General features: G+C 35.5%; 1 protein-coding gene across 38 annotated transcripts in view; it reads left to right on the top strand.

Annotated features, from left to right (window-relative positions):
• Window positions 1-17,591, top strand: part of RBFOX1 (RNA binding fox-1 homolog 1) — a 1,699,751-nt gene that overhangs the window by 1,393,560 nt on the left and 288,600 nt on the right. Inside the window, exon 1 of one of the 38 annotated variants that reach the window (XM_051963999.1) lies at window positions 16,296-16,501. The exons of the other annotated variants lie outside the window; for them this stretch is intronic. The gene's annotated coding sequence lies outside the window, so the exon portion shown is untranslated. Of the gene's footprint in view, window positions 1-16,295; window positions 16,502-17,591 lie in introns of those variants that run through there. 38 annotated transcript variants of the gene reach the window in all.

Here is a 17,591-nt window from a genome sequence, read left to right as displayed (position 1 = left end):
TAATATGGTTGCAGTGTTGTGGTAGGATCCCAGAATGAAGTCAGAGAGAAGTAATGACAAACAGGGAAAAGGACAACTTCCTATTAATTGCACTGAGAGCCAAGCCAGTAAGTTGAACACATGCCTAAAACAATGTAGCTTTAAGGTAGGACCCATAGACTTTCTTAAATGTCCTCTTACACATTATCCAAATTAAGCTCTCAAGCTAACTCTGGCATGGCCACTAAGACATTATATATTTATTTTAAAGAGAAAACATTGCATATTAATATATAAAGCCAGAAGTGGTGGTTATTCCTTTTAAATGCATGGTAACATCTCTCACACAATGATATTCTGCCCTAAAGTTGAAAGTTAATTAAAGGGTTAGATGGGATTCTGGCTTACTGAAAAATTTTTAAGGAATCCAGCTGAGATGAATAGCTCTTTGAAAACAATTAGAAAATACTATGAGAGTCATTTTAAAAATCATATATTCAGTTCTATACAATGTTAAATGCCACGAAAGTGCTAAGCCAGTGGTGATTAATAATTTCCTTTTGGAATAAGTATTGAATATCTCCATGATTTCCATCATTAATCTTTAATAATTCCAGGCTAGTGTGTTACATTTTAACATAAATGAATATCATGCATAAAGAATGTTAGATGAAAGAAAAAATAAAAGCTAAGTCCTGATAACTTAACTTCACAGAATTGGGAAGACTCATAGACTTTTACTGCTCGTGGGGACCTTTAAAAATCATCTAGACTTAGCTAGCCATTTTGGTATCAAATCCACCTTTTAAGGCAAAGTCAGCTGAAGGAGTTGAGGTGACAGACACTCCAGGACCTTAGACCCGATTGAGAAGGAGATGCTATGTTACTTTATGTAAAAAGCAGAGATTTTGAAACCCTTCAAGTCAAATGCAAGGGAGGGAAGCAGAATGTGGAATATCTTCATGTGAACTGATTTTAATTAGCTAGAAGATAAATTTAATTGTTTCTGCTGTCGGTGCAAAATTTTCTAATTTTGGTAGCCTGAGGCAAAGCTCCTGTAGACCCACCTCAGTTATGGCTCCACTTATAGACCACTCCTCTCATTTTACAGATAAAAAGATTGAATGTCACTGAAATTACTTCATTATATTATCTGGCCTACCAAAAGCAGTCCAATTCAGGTACATTTATTTGGTAGGGGCAAAATAATGCTTCTTGTTTTCAGTACTCCAGTATAATTTGAATATAAGTTTTTTAGTCTGGTGAGTTGTTAGGCTTTCTTCTGTTGACAATAGTATTTGAAATGAGCCTAAGATGATAGTCATAGCACATGATATTAATATAGAGAGACTTTGAGAAGTCTTGCTGTGTTGAACACATTTCTGTAGGATGTTATAACTTAGAAATGTAGCAACAAAAAAAGATAGATCTAATTTGAGAATAGTCTTTAACTAATTGCTTATTTCCAAAGTCATGTATACATCAACAGAAAGTAGTAGGAAATTAAAGTAACAGCTTTAGATACTTAAAGCAATTAATCAACCAGAGGGGAAAGAGATATTTAATACACAAATAATTATTCCCCATGCATAAATATGGGAACATACAATCTTTGTGAATTGTGACCATTATTTGTTCAGTTTCACATTGCTTTAGCACGTAGCAGTATATCTCTCACACAGTGGCCAATAAAGTCCTGCTAGATTCATTTACCAGGGATACCAGTTGCTACTTCTGTTTGTGAGGGTCTAAAACCAACTTCTAGAAAGATACTTCTCTCACTGACAACAAGAAGCTTGTCATTGGAACATAATAAGCCCTTCAGAGTATCTCATGTTTTGACATTGTGTCTTCTGCCTTTTAGCATTTACATGACCATACATGCATATAGTAATTGCCTGTATTTGTGTGATACTTTTAATTTTTAAGCTACTTTAATATTTTTACCTCATTATAAGAAAACCCCTCTTGCTTAGTAGGGTAGCTGATCCTTGAACACAGGGAGTATTTAATAAATTCATATCAGATTAATAAATAAATTGAGGCACAGAGAAAGGTAATGTAAGTTGTCTATGGGCACCTAAATATTGAATGGTATATCCAGGAATAGAATGTAGGACTCCTAATTCTCCAGACTTGATCAGCAATGTTGCTCTACTTCTAATCTATATTAAATGGTAAAGTCGATTATATCACTTTGGGTAACAGGGATCCTTTATTCTTCCACAAAACTTAAAATCCTTCACAGAAATGTCACTTGTCATGAATCATTCTTTCTTTTCTACAAATGGATAAGAAGCAAAGTCTTACTTGGGGTCATCTCAATTGTGAGGCCAATTGGAGTTATGGTCCCTTAATTAATTGCATGTCACCCCAAATTAGAGATGTCACCTCACATACTTCACACGATTATCTAAAAATTCAAAATGCAAGCTCTCCAGGTTTTCTCCTGAAAAGGCAAAGGAATGTTATCATTTTTCTTCTTAAATTCACCTTTCTCCAGAATGCAAGAAGATGCAACATTTCACAAAGACCTTACAGTGATACAACTGTCACCTGTATTCAGAGGTACAAGTTAAGTGGTAGAGTAACTTCTCAAGATAGTTTTAAATTTTCTGGATTTTTGAGCATTCCCAATTTTGGCTCTTAAAGCAGTGTCTAGAGATGACTGACTTTGTCTCCAGGGCTTCAACTATCACATTTTAATTATCTTAGCAGGAACCCTTTTAGTATTATGTAAACACTTGTTTCCTGTTTGGTAAAATAAAATAGAAGACAGTTGAAATTAACACAACTTAGCCTTAATGAGCTCAAAGGTGAGACCTATAATTTTCATGCTTCTCTAACAGTTTTGTAGTGAAAATCTTGAGCTGAAACATTAGCTAAGACTGTGATTCTCATGCTGGGCTGCAGGCCCTGTAGTTTTAGCCACTTCCACCAGGTGCTGCCAGAGAACATTCAGCTACGGCCAAGCTTGCAACTCATGAGTTAGCAGCTGCTTTGTAACACACTTGCTGCTGTAAATGCAGCAATTAAATCAGTTATGCTGACTTGAACAGCCCTCTCCCTCCCCATTTAAATATGCATTTCATATTTGTCTAATACATTACATTGAAAACCAATATAGTAGAAGTATTCATTTGGTCACCTAGCATAGTTAATCACTAGAAGGGAGGAGAAAGAAGATGCTTATATACAGGTTTCTGGCACAAACACTAATTCAATATGCAATCAGCAAAAATGAGTATACTAGGGACTGGAAATCTGTGAGGGACACACACACACACACACACACACACACACACACACACACACACACTTGAATCAAGTAGAATTGTTCTTAAGCTAGCGTTTCTGTCTTCCAGTCCTAGTTTGGGAAGGTAAGGGCTCAGTTTCTGAAGAAACTGTCTCTGTAGCATCTACTTGCTCAAGAACTGTTAGGAAAGGAGGTTAACATGTTTCATATTTGCTTGCAATTCTTCAACAACTTCCTACTAAAAATCCTAAGAATTTGTCTGACTGGTAGTGTATCCCAACTTGGAGTAAGCACTAGAGTGAGAGGATCATTAGGGGACTTTTAGACATATAGCTTTCTGAAAATGGAGTCACCTTGATAACTATACAGTTTTGCATGGGATATCAAAAAGCAATGTAGCTATTATTTGACTTAGCTTTCTCTGGCCAGCTTTCTCATAAATCAGGTACCTTCTGTCACCTGAGGCTGGATCCTAGACCTGCATTATTGATTACCCTGTAAAAAAGCTAAAAATCAGGGCAAACAACCAGAAAGCCTTCTGATTAATTTTAAGTGATTGATAAAAGAAGGTAATAGAATAAATGTAATAAAGAATTTTGAAGCAAAGAGTCTTTCAGATTGTACTCTCTTCCTGCCCCAAGCAGTAGCTAGGATAATGGACTATGTTGAGGAACAGTGGGATATGGGCGAGTCGGAAAAAAATTTCATTTGAGCATGTTAACTAATTTTAAATATCATTTAATTATCTCATTTGTTTGTTCCACTGCTAGAATGTACCCCGCTTCTTAGATAGAATATTTTCCCACTATTATCGTTTCATTAACTACACCTCTCTACTACTGATCCTGATACATATGTTTATATTTGGTCATATAGTATATATAACGATAGTCCTGGGGCAATGCAAGATCTTAAAGTGACTTCCATTTAAACTGTTTCTCAAATAAGGAGTAATTTATTTTCATTAATTTATTTTTTAGAATAATTCCTTGAAGATTTTAATGTATTCTAATTTTTTTTGAAAACATATTTTCTCTATATGATATAGAAATGAGCAGGAGGTTCCTAATTTCATTGTTCTCCTTATATAGGTAGCCTATAGCTAACTGACTCAGTCATACAGGTCTTGTCTCACAAATCTAGCAAATCTCAGAGGTAAGATTTGAAATTGGATCTTTCTAACTCCAAATCCAGTTTATTATCTCTTTCCACCTTTCTCTGATCTCTCTCTCTATTATACAGGATGTTTGAGTTAGGGCCAGAACAACCCATTCTCTGAACTTCCTAGAGGAGAGTTTACTGTGGTAGAATACAAGGCTTTGTAGCATCCTTTCATTCATGACAAGCTAGAAGATAATCAGAGTCTTTTTCTTGAGCAATACAATGAACATGGAAATATATTTAGAAGAATTATACATGTTTAATCTATATGGCATTACTTGCTGTCTAGAGCAGAGGGAAAATGGGGAGGTAGGAAGAAAAACTTGAAACAAAAAGATTTTGCAAGGGTGAATGTTGAAAACTATCTTTGCATGTATTTTGAAAAATAAAAAGTTATTTATATATATTTTTAAAAATAAGAAGATAATCTAAATTTAGAGCTAAGTGCATCCAGTCACTTTGCCTGTTCATTTATTTCCCTAGTACTTTCTGGTAAAAATAAATTTTGATTAGGTTGGTAATATGTAGATGACAATGCAGAGGAAATGTTTATAGTTTATTCTTTTTGATGGGGGAATTGAAGGAAGACTAGGGTTGGTTTTCTTGTTTGTTTTTGCTAGAAGTCAAAGAAAGTGAGTCTCTTCAAGCTGTTACTACATTGAAATTAGTGGGATTAAAACAATAATTCTCCAAAAAAAAAAAAAAATCTCCCAAATACACTTAACCTGTGATGATATATTTTATCTAATGGACTGAATAATTCCAATAACTTTTTTTTCTCCTAACACTTCAAAGATTGAATTGGTAGTTATGACCAACATCATAAGAGAAAAGAAGGTTGCATTTGAATTTATGTGGCAGGAATTACAATCCTGACTTTGCCATTTTCTATGTGAACTGAGATAATCATTTACTTTTTCTGGTCTCAGTTTTCTCATACAAGAGGTTTGGACTACATGGCCTCAAAGATACCTTTCACTGTTTTAAGTCAATGATCCTGTCACCTCTAAATTTCTGCTGAGTTCTGAGATTCTATAATTCTGTGATTCTGTCTTTGACTAATTTATTTCAGCAAATAGCAAACATGTCTTAGAGTACCTATTATATATCTAGTGCTTTGTGTATATATGTGTGTGTATATATATATGTATATGTATATATATGTACATATATATGTACATATATATACATATACATATATATATATAGTGTGTGTGTGTGTGTGTGTGTGTGTGTGCTGTTTATTGGCTAAAAAAGGTGGAGCCTCTGAATACAATGTGGTACTATTTAACTGTGGGGAAGTATGTGGATTTCAGAATTTGTAAATCATTATATCTTATCTTTAAGAGATTAACATTTTTTTCCCTCTTAAGGTTTATGCCACTTTTCTCTTCCCATGCTCTAATTTTCATAATATCCAAATACACTGCAAAAATTGGATTTCCCTGATCTCATCTAGCTTTAGCCTGATAACACCAAGATGAGCTCACAATTTAAGCCAGATAAGCAGAACAGAGATGCTGTGATCAGGTTCTCTGAGCCCAAGTACCTCCCAGTCATGGGGCCCGTTCTGATCCGAGGGCCTGGAGTGTGAGCAGCTCTCTGATGTGGTCTTATCAGTCTGAGTTTAATGTAAATCCTGTTAGAGCAGCTTTGTCCGATCTGCCTGTGGCTTTGTTCTGAACCTTTCAGTAACAGTTCACTGAAGCAGAAAGAGCCCTGTGAATTGATATTATAAACCTGCATGCTTGTTTTATTCATTGTTGAGGCAACAGAATATAACAAAAGTATTTATTTTTAGTGGATGGAGAACAGCATTTTTTTTTATTGCCATGGAATGTGGAAAATATAGTCTGTATGCAGAAGAGAAAATGCACTAATCCTACTCTGTCTGAAGACAATCTTGTTGAAAAGATAATGTACAATGCTGCATGTTTAAAGTCTTCTGCACATTCCAGGGAATTTTAAAAATAGAAACCTAGTGATATTTGTTACTGTTGTAGACACTTTCTGATACTGTTAATAGGGTGTCTTTGTCATGCAAAAAAACACACCAAAAAGTTTGGCTTCTATGTTCTTTTAAACTTGTCCACACTTAACCTCTTTTAATGGAAAATTAGGTTATCTGTAGAAATTCATGGAGTATGTTGTATCCTGTCCCTTCCTCTAGAGATTTTCCTTTAGTCTCCTGCTTTTGAATAGCATAAGGGGGAAAATAGTGAAAATAGGAGTGTACTAAATTTGAGGCATCTTCAACATTATGAAGTCAGGAAGACCCTCAAATCTGGCCTTAGACACATACTTGCTATGTAACTTTGGGCACGTCATTTACCTTCTATCTCAGTTTCCTCATCTGCAAAATGAAGATGATAATAGTACCAACACCCCAGAGTTATTGGGAGGATCAAGAAAAATCATAATTATAAAGCATTTAGCATAATTTCTGGAATATAATCAGCATTTCACAAATGTTAGCTATTATTATTGTTTTGAGTTTACAGTGTTAAAACACTTTTGATCTACATCTTTTAGATCTATTGAAGTTACACCTAGGATCACCATTTTGGAAATAATAACAATGAATAATAATAGCTAGCATTTATATCATCTCCATTATGAAAGGCTCTGTGCTAAGTATTTTACAAATATTAACTTATTTGTTCCTCACAACAACTCTGGAAAAATCGTTATTATTATTTTCTATTTTGGCTTGTTGGTCCTTAATTCAAAAGTTCCTTCTGATAGGATTTAAAGCTATGATTTCTAGTGCTGAGATTAATATGAAGTAAATACTTTTACCTTTGCAGTCAAGCTATTTCACTCAAGTCTATACCTTTTAAAGCCATTTTGAAAACATATAAGTGTTGGACACATTTTCATCAAATCAAATAGAATCCCAAATTCTAAGAATTAAAACATAACTCAGGGGGCTTCCAATCTAATCCATATCTGAGTAAGAGTGTTCTCTAAAATCATACCTGATATGTAATTAAGTTTGAATGCCACCAGAAAAAAACAAATTCCATTTCCTTCTGAGGGAGTCTATTCTGGGTGTTAGCTCTTATTACTAAGAAATTTTTCTATATATCAATTTTAAATGCACCTGTTTTAAACTTCACTTATTGCTCCTAGTTCTGACTCTAATCTCTCTCTCTTTCATGTGGCAGACCTCCAAATACTCGAAAATATCTGCCTTATCTCCTTTAAGTTTTCTTTTCTCCAACCTAAATGTTTAAGTTACTTCAACTAGTCCTTAAGTGGTTTGATTTTGAAGACTAACATATTCTGGCTGCCCTCCTTGAAGATGTCCTTAAATTTATCAATGTCCTTTCCAAAGTATGGTGCTCAATCTTAATGGAGCCAAATATCACAGAATCATTTGTAGCTATCATATCTCTCCCATTAATTCCTATTACTACTGAAGTGCAGGAAAAAGAAACACACCTCAAGTATTTTTTTAAATATATTTTTAAAATAAATTCTTCCTTAGTCAATATCTCCTCTGTCATATACTAGGAAAGTTGACTTTTTGAACCCATGTCACACTTTGTTTTTCTTGTTAAATTTCATTTTCTCATCTTCATTTGAATGCTCTAACTTGTTGAGATCTCTTTTCAATCTTTTCCTTAATTCAAGGGGCAAGTGAAGATTTCTTTTTAATCTGTATCTTTCTAATAATGAGCACTGCCTGCTTATTCCAGTTCATTGATGAGGAGTATAGTAATTCCTTACCAATCAATGCAAAATTAAGTTTATTTCCCTCACCCCAATAGAATGATTGGATGGTAGCAGCCTGTTTTTCTCTAGGGAAGAAGTATGATATATTGAAAAGAACACAGAATCTAGAATCAGAAAAAGGGGGTTCAAATCTAGTTTTCATTTATTTAACTTCCCTGAGTCTATTTTCTCATCCATAAACTGAAGGGGTTGTTAGAGATAAGTCTGATAGACCCCCTATCATCTTTAGGTGTGTAATTCCATTATTCATGCCTGCAGCAAAACTTCAATAATTTTTGCTAATAATTCTTCATGTTAATCTATGTTTCTTACTGTGAATTTTGTTTTATATTTAAATGACTGAATCAAGGAGATTTCAAGTAACAAATATTTGTTTGACATTGATTACTTCAGAATATTGTAAAATCTGGTTTGTCTAGCAGATAATTTTTGACCAAGACATTCCTGTAACTAACAGCAACCTTGCCTATTGATTGATAGATAATTGAGGTATAGATAGCAATTCTCTGTTATCAAAAAAGAAGATGTAAGTGAATAAAGTTCTAGGCTTGAAATCAGAAAGACTCATCTTCCTGAATTCACATCTGGCTTCAGACACTTACTAGCTATATGACTCTGGGCAATTACTTAACTTTGCCTCAGTTTTCCTTTTGTACAAAATGAGTTAGAGAAAGAAATAGCAAATCACTTTTGTATCTTTGCAAGGGAAACTTCAAGTGAGATTATGAAGTCAGACATGACTAAAAAACAGCTGAACAGCAATAAAGATAGATAGAAACACAATAAACAAAGAAAGTCTCTAATTGGCCATTCAGACTCATTTTTGTTGCCTCCTTTTCATCTGGATAGCACTCCTAGACTAATTTCCTTTAAATATCACTTTCCGTGTACAAATCTTTTGTTCAGGCACCTACATATAATCTTTCCTTCCTGTCCACAAAGTCAGTTATAAACTCTTCTGCCTCTCTTTTGAGACCCTTAATGACTGACACCTAACTCAATATACATAAAGGTCCACTACAGTTATTTCAGCCTCCTCATTGTTGATTCTAAGTAGGATATTCATTTTTGCATTTATCAACATTTTTTGTTAACTCTACCCCATAATACCTCAAGCCTGAACTTCAGTTCCACCTTCTCTGGCTATTCAAACACCAGTATAAATTTTAGTCTTTTAATGGTTCATTTCTTGTACATATTTCATATTCCCTGTTTTCCTCAACCTCCCTATGTATCTTATTAAATTTAGAGTAGATACTCAGTAAATAGTAGTTAATTTGATTAGTTAGATGCGATGAATTTCCAAATTATCTTTATTTCCCAAAAAGCAAAGAGGGCTCTATAATCTGTATAAGCACCACAATATGCAGGTACAATTTGACAATGATAAAATAAATCTAATACCTTGGATACCAGAGAATCTGAGCATTTCAAGTATCTCAAATACCATGCATTGCAACCTGCTTCCCCATTGATGGGGCATTTATTACCTAAAGAGGCAAACCTTTCCCCTTTGTGGAAAGCTGTAATTGTTAGGAAGATTTTCCTTATGTAGGACCCAATTTGCTCCTTATCAGTTTTTATTCATTGTTCCTATTTCTGCCTTCTGGAACTGAAGAGGAAAAAAAAAGCCTAATTCTTCTTTTGCCTTCTGGCCCTTCAAATATTTGAACACAGCTGTCTAAGTTCTATACTGCCATTCTCATAGTTTCTCTTTGCAGGCTAACATTTTTATCTCCTTCAGCATTAGATGGTATGATTTTCCAAATTATTGCCATTGAGAGAGACATAGGCCATTTTGATGGTGTCCTTGAAATGTGGTACCTAGGCACTGTGTACTACAGAGGTGTTCTAAATATAGAAGGAATGTCATCTCCTCTTGCGATAGCGTACCTCTCCTGAGGTCTAAAATCACAGTAATTTAAAAAAATTTTTTAAATTTTTATTTAAGCTTTTTATTTTCAAAACATATGCAGGGATAATTGTAACTTTTCATTAGCATCTTTTTTTCTTGAAGAATTCAGAATGCTTTGCTAACTTTTATCCCTATATCATTTCTTTAAAATATCAGTAGTTAGATATCACATGGTCCTTAAGATGACTTAGCAGCCTAATACTACTGTCCACAGGATGTTCTGAAATTTCAATTCTTCTACAATTTACAAATCTGAAGGAATTCATCAGGGGGGAAATTTTCCCATCTTTGCTGTTTCCCAGCCTCTAATACCCCACCGAAGAAATCTGGTTAAACTTTAAGTGACTGAAGACGTCACAGGTTCTGTGTCTTGGTCTTCACAGCAATTTCTTAATTAGAATTAAGAAGAAAAGAAAAAGCTTATAGGATCTATTTAGAATTAAAAAGGCCTCTATGGGCTATCTCATCCACTCTTCTCATTTTATAAAGGAGAATATGAATTACCAGAAAGACTGTGACTTGTCACTCAGGTGGACAAGTTGAGACTCAGATCCCAGGTTCTCTGGCTCCAGATCTCTCTCCTTTAATCAGAAGATGTCCCACTAAGCCTTCCTTTGGAGCTTATTAAATGATGAACCTTGAATCATCATATGAAAGAGAAAGAATTGCATTTTGTATGCTTCAATTATAGTAACTTTGAACTCAATAATTCTAGATATAGTTTTGGTCTGATAGTGATTTTAAAAACAAAAAGAAAAGAAAAAAGAAAAGGAAAGAAATCAGGCTAACCTCAAGACTCTACTTTATACTTTACTCATCCTCTTCACTCCAGAGGCTATAATCACTAAAAAAAGTTGGATTCCTATAGATGTGTTATCTTTTTCCCATTGCCCTTTCTTTCTTATTAAGCCCCCAATCTGAAACAATTTCTCCCACTTTGTATGTTGTGGAGCTGTAATATTTGTCCAACGATGAGTTGCATTCAGCAGTTTGTTAACCGAAATGGGAAGTGACAGACTCAATAAAAGAAAATCTCCGTGCCAAAGAAACAGATATTATTTCTCTCTCTTTCTCGCCGATTACTCTGTGCCCGGATGCCACAGACTGTGAATTTGCAGACGCACCGAAGATTCCTATTGATCCATGTCAAACTAATTTGATTAGAATATAGAGTTTTACACTCTGTTGTCTCACTCCAGAGTGTTTAACAGAAGTGATCAAATGGCTGAAAGTCCCTTCTCACTCCCTCTTAAATATTAGGAGAAAAATAAATAAAAAATAGAATCTCTGTTCCCAGGCCTATGCTCAGGTGGTCTGTTTCCTAAAGGCATGTACCCCAACACCTTAGTCTATGTTGGAATATCTCCAATATGGGGAGAAGTGGATCAAAATAAGATAATGGTTGGAGAGAAAAACAAAAGCCCACTTCCTGGGGGGAATTGTGTGATCTTTTCCTGCTTTTGGTCAATGTCATGTTTTTACACACCAGATGAATTATTGAAATCAAGTTGCAGCAACTCACCCCCTGTAGAGGTATTCCATTCTGTGATTGTAGTGGCTGAAGTAAAGCTGAAAGAATTTTCCTTCATACAGAGCCAAGTAAAGGCTTGACCTGTGCCCACATTCTGAAATGAAATTGATGTGAATACAACACTCCTTTTTCAGTCACAGAAAATAATGTAATGACCCTGTATCCTTTCTTCCACCTGCTATGTCATCTACCATCCATATTCATTCACTCATTCATCATATACTTAGTTCAGTATTTTGCACACTGTGTATAGGGGATGGTGAATGGTTTGAAAACTGGGCATTGTCTTTGCCTCCATTCAATACTCTGGAAGATTCTACTAGAGAAGGAACCACATCTTCTAACTGTAAATCCTTCTAATGCCTTGTGTCAATTGTTTTCCTGCTCAGAATATCAAAGAAAAGATTATTTGTTCCCACTCAGAATATTTGATGTACCCCAAAGAGGCAGATCTGTATTGGTACAGTGCCCTTATCTGTTATTTCTCTGCATGGCAGGTGCAAACTCTAATGTTTTTGTGTGGAAGGCAATTGTGATTGTCTCCTGGCAATCTAGAAGCATCTAGTCTACTTGCCAGAGTGACCACTACATCTAGAGCCATATCATTCCAACCAGAAAATGAAAAATTTCATATAATGCATTATTATTTTTTTCTGACAACATGATTGATTTTCCATCGATGGGTTCTATCTGCCTGACGTTATCATTTCATTTGGTTGTTGAAGCCATTCCTGGATATTGTCTGTAAATAGCCAAAAAAGAAAGAGATTGCAAAGTGTCCATTTTGTGCAAAGGAATGAAAGACAGTATCACAGAGTGGGTCATCCATGCAGATGTTCAGGTGATTTTGATCACAGTCTCAATGTAGCATTTGTGGAAGTAGGAGGGAGGGAGAGAGAGAGAGAGAGAGAGAGAGAGAGAGAGAGAGAGAGAGAGAGAGAGAGAGAGAGAGAGAGAGAGAGAGAGAGCATGTATACATGCACACCTGGGTTTCCTTACACTCCCTAGAACAAAGTTTATATGCAGCTTCCTTTCTCTCTTTGCTCCTTTTTCCTATAAACTGAAATGGTGCATGTCCCTGACTAGTTTCACTAGGTGCCAATTTCATATTGCAAGCCTAATTGGTCACTGCTTTGCCATCATCCTCTCCCACTCCTCTTTCTTTGTTTCCCCCCTTTCCATTTCTTCCCTCAAATATATTCACCACGGGTGGGGATCATATATGGAACAGGTAGGATTTGCTTCTGGAGCCATCTTTTCCTTCTGAATTAAAAGAGGCAGTCCTGTTTGTAAACCTTAATGTTCCACATTCCCAGCTCCCTCCCATGTGAAGTTAATTCAGCACCTTTGTGTGGGCAGATTGTATTTTGCCTTGTCAGAGTTGCAATTGCTTTTGTTTTGTCTCACATTTGAATAATACATCTGATTACCATGGCAAATGTTGCAGTGTATGCATGCCTGAGCCTACTGCCTAATTAACTGATGATAACAAGGCAAGACTGCCCTCTCCCCTTTCATGAGCAATCATATACATGACAGTTCTTTTATCTTTCTTCAAAATTGACTTGCTCTCCTGACCCTTAAGCAGCTCCTGTTTTGTGTGTTTACCTCTGATGCCTTTGCAAGACTGTTAATTTTCCATGGCATCTCCTATCTGGTTGTAATTAACACATCGAACGCTGAAGAAATAGTTCTGCTCGCAGATGTCTAATGGAAGAATGTTTTCTCCCACTAATTATACAGCTTCATTTTAGTGATCTGCATTGACCTAAAAGGTTCTTTTAGTGTTTGGTTTTAAAGAGAACAAGTATAGTTGTGCAGCCCTGTTTAAAGCAGAATAGAATAAAATCATTAGTAGGTGCTGATGAGATTTTTTTCTCCATATTCCTAAAGTAACAACTGATAGTGCATTTGTTTGCTGCTCTGCTGTATTTGGCAACTTTGAATTCGATTTAGGTAATATTTGCTTTGGATATACACTCTCTCCTGAATCTAAATATCCTGCCTGGTAATTATACAGATGAAGCACATGACCTATTTCAGAGACTGGAAACCCTTTACAGATTGTAAATAGCTTCCTTTCCTATTATGTTTTAAGAATACTGAACTCTTGCCTTTCCTAAACATGAGCCTGAGATTCTGTTTATCATTTTATGGTCAGGCTTAAGATTTAAGCTATAATGAATACCAGTTCAAAGAAAGGAAGGTATAAGAGGAAGGTTGGTAGTTACAGCAATAAAAACAGGAGCAAAAAGAGCAGCTTTTGTGAAGGACTCCGGCTGGAATAATGATGATAGAATTGTCTAAATCGATACATCTCTTGTCAGTTTCACGTCTGATGTTTGAATCAACCAAGCCTTTTCTGCAAGAGCTTTCCTCCAGAATATTGAATTATTTATTATTTGTATCTTTTTTTCCCTTCTCTTTCTGATGATTTTTTTCTGACTTAGTAAAATTTGTTTTTCATGCTGCCAGGTTCAATGTTGTCTACTCTTTGATAAATAGCAGTAATTGGGTGTATAGCAGAAGTCATGTAAAAATGTATGACTTCAGTTACATTGAGAACATTCTTTTTCTTTATATTGATTTCTCTCTTTTTTTCTTAGAAGAGCTGGTCTGTATAGCCTGTGGTGCTAAGGTTATTGTTGTTTTTAAAAGAATTAGTCCATACCCATATGTTGGCATGTACTCTTGAACCCATGCGTCTTGGTAAAAAATGTGGCAGTGACTGAAATCACTTCAGTTTGAACAATAAGTGAGAAATGTGAGACATTTTCCTGTTGAATTCTGATTCTCTTTTCACTTGACAATCTCTCTTTACTTAAAAACCTTCAGCTTGCATATTGTATCCTAAATTTCTTTTGTAGAGGGAAAAAATGGCATTACGAACTGTTTCATCAGTAACTTTGTTGTAGAAAATATGAAGTTTTCTTTGGAAGGAAAACTAGACAAGGGTGTACCATTACTTTTTTAAAAAGTGACTTACTTATTACTAAGGTAATAAAGCTTTTAGAGTTCTCATTTTTGTTTGTTTTTTTAATTTTCTGAAGCTTAACTAAAGATGCAATTGGCCTTTAGTGAATGTGCATTTTTTAAAACCAGGGTTTTTTGTTTGTTTGTTTCATTTCTTAATGCCCAGGAAACTTATACAAGATATATTTCGGGATTTAACTATAGATTATTCAGTAATCTTGAGTGATTTGGAAGATCTAATTGTCCAGCCAGGCTATATTTCTGAAAGGAGAAATCTGAACTCACGTTTTGAAATAATTATACTCATGTGTTTGTGTGTATAAATTGATGGATGGATGGATGGATGGATGGATAATTGTAAATGTTAATGACCCAGAAAGGGGGTTACTGCATTTCTAACTTTGAGTTAAATTGAAAGATGCTGCACTGAAAATATATTGGGTGGCATTATTGAATATAATTGAAGTGGGCATATATGGTCCACCTTGAAATGGCTTCCATTACCATAGAGTTATCTTCTTTTTTTCTATTTTGTTTTTTAAATAAACAGTCATTGAGTATGTTGAATAGAAACATAGATGGTTCCATTACTTCTTCCCAGACCTACCTATTGTTTCTTAGAGTTTCTGCACTGGCTGTGTTAAATCCAATAGTGCCTCTGTCAGCAGCTAGTGCCTCAAAAGGAAATAATCAGATAACTAAGTTTTCAACAAGAATGCAAATGGGAAGTGATTTCTATGTTGATTTGTTCCTTCTTTTCTTTTCTTTCTTTCTTTTTTTTTTTTTTGAAAGAAGAAATGAGCTGATAGAAAGCTTTTTAGGTTGGCAGTGAATTTACCTTGAACAAGCTGTAGTCCAGTTTTTTTTTTTTTTCTTTTTTTGAGGGCATCCCATTTGATTTGAAGAAAACAAAATAGAATAAAAACCACTGAAACGTTTGGGTAACAAAAGAATTCCTGCCCCCCCCCCCTTCTATTAAATGGTTGAATTATGCTGTAGGTGATGAGGCTGGGACTTAAATAGACAGAGAGAAATTGGTTTGGTTTTAGCTCAGGATTCTAGTTTAAACCTCCCTAGGTTGGCGTGTATGTGGGGGTGGGGTGGGGGGGATGGGGGGAGTATGTTTTCCTGGTAGCAGCTTGACAAAATTGCCTTTCCTACCAGTAGCCTGTTAGGCACCACGCACAGAAACACAACCCTATTGTTTTAGATTTTCTTTCATATCATGTAGGTGTCTGTGCCATACCACCCACACAGTAAAGCAAGTGAGCTGTGAAATATATTCATTGTTAGAGTACAGGGGAAATGGAGGCAAGCAATCGGCAGTAATAATGTACGACAGCAAGGGGAGGCTGCCAACATTACCTGCATTATTTCGGTTGCCTTTTTCATTATAGGTTCGGGAAATAGGCAGCAATTCGATTATGGCATGATTTGGGGGTGGAATTGCTTGCCGCTCCCTGACCCTGTCACAGGGGGATCAAATGAGAAGTCAGCTCAAATAAAGTTTATAGTGCATTAACCGGACCAAGCATTGCCTAGCTGAGAGAGCATGATTTTTCATCTTCCAGGATTTTGTAACTGCATCCCAGATATATTTGTACCTTAAGGCAAAAAAAAAAGGATTGGCTGAGATGTATAGGAATGAGCACAGTTGGCCAATGGTGTACATTCCCCTCCCCTCCCATGTGCAAATCTCGGCTTCTCTCTTGCTTCTGAGAAGGAGCATGATTAATAACACTGAAGGAACCTGCCTGTTGGATTATTAATTTTCCATCCCCTTTTCCTTATTTTGAGCATATTCCTGATGCTTTGGCTTTTTTTTCTTTTAAAAAAGATTTATCTCTCTTTTATTCTTCCCTTCCCCCCTTTCTCATGGAGCTAACCATTAGCCCCTTACACTGACTCCTGGCTATCCAACCTTGCTCCTGGCTTGCTTCACAGTGGGGTGAGTTTGTGTATTAAGATAGGAGATTCTGTTAGAAATCACCGGAGAACGAACTCTGCAATGCTTGATCACAGTTACCTTTAACTACCCCTGCTGCACCTCCAGTTAAGGGTGACCTACAAAACAAAAATTACCTGTCACTACCAACCTGCTAGACAGAGGGGCTATTCTGCTGCACAGATAAACAATATTTCTCTTATTTAAACTAATTAAAATCAACCCTTTGGAAACTTTGATTGCTACTAAAGGGTGCAAATTGATAGCAAATGGAAGTTAATGACAGGTAATTGCACAAACTATGGCTTTTAGAAAATATTATTTCGGATAACAAAGCCTCATTATATCACAAATACTTTGGGGCTAGTGTGTGGTGGTGGTGTTTTTATGTATCTATGCATGGAAAGGGATGGGGGGGTGGCTTTTTGAATATGTGTATATTTTTGAAGAGGGGGGAGCTTTGTAAAAACCCCTCCCTAGGATTGTTTGTATTTGTGATTTGCATTTTATTCTGTAACTAACCCAATAGAGATATCTTTAACAACTTTTTACTATTGGGAATGAAAATAACTTATGCCGATTTGTTTCATTGGAGAAAAGGTTTGCAGCCATGGCAGTGATGGTGTTTACACTGTGCATGTGATTTGTGGTGATTCTAGGTTTTGATTCGCTGACCTGGTCATGTGTCCAGTTTGTATAAAAGGAGCACTCAAAAAGGGTGTTCCCCCTCAATTTTAATAGTCCAATGTCAAACAGTACTACTAGAGAATGGGGAGTAGAGGAAAGAAATGTAAAAAAAGCTAACATTTATATTTTCCTTCACCCTACTTTTTATCCAGATTTTTGTTTCCTTTTCCATTGTGGAGGCAGTTTATACATGACTGATAACAAGGAGAATAATGTGTGTGAATTAAGGGCAACTTTATTTAGAATCATAATTATTTTTCTGAAAGGAACCTAGAAGTTGCTGGATGTAAGTTTTAAACATAGGAAACAAGTTTGTATTTTTTTTTTAAGTTTCTCTTGAACTGCAAACAAAGCAAGTGAAATGGAGATATTAATAAATTTGAAACTGATCATTCTCTTTGGGTAC

This window comes from Antechinus flavipes, chromosome 1 (assembly GCF_016432865.1).
Source record: "Antechinus flavipes isolate AdamAnt ecotype Samford, QLD, Australia chromosome 1, AdamAnt_v2, whole genome shotgun sequence".
In the NCBI taxonomy this organism is placed as follows: Eukaryota; Metazoa; Chordata; class Mammalia; order Dasyuromorphia; family Dasyuridae; genus Antechinus; species Antechinus flavipes.
This window is presented reverse-complemented; position numbering and strand designations above follow the sequence as displayed.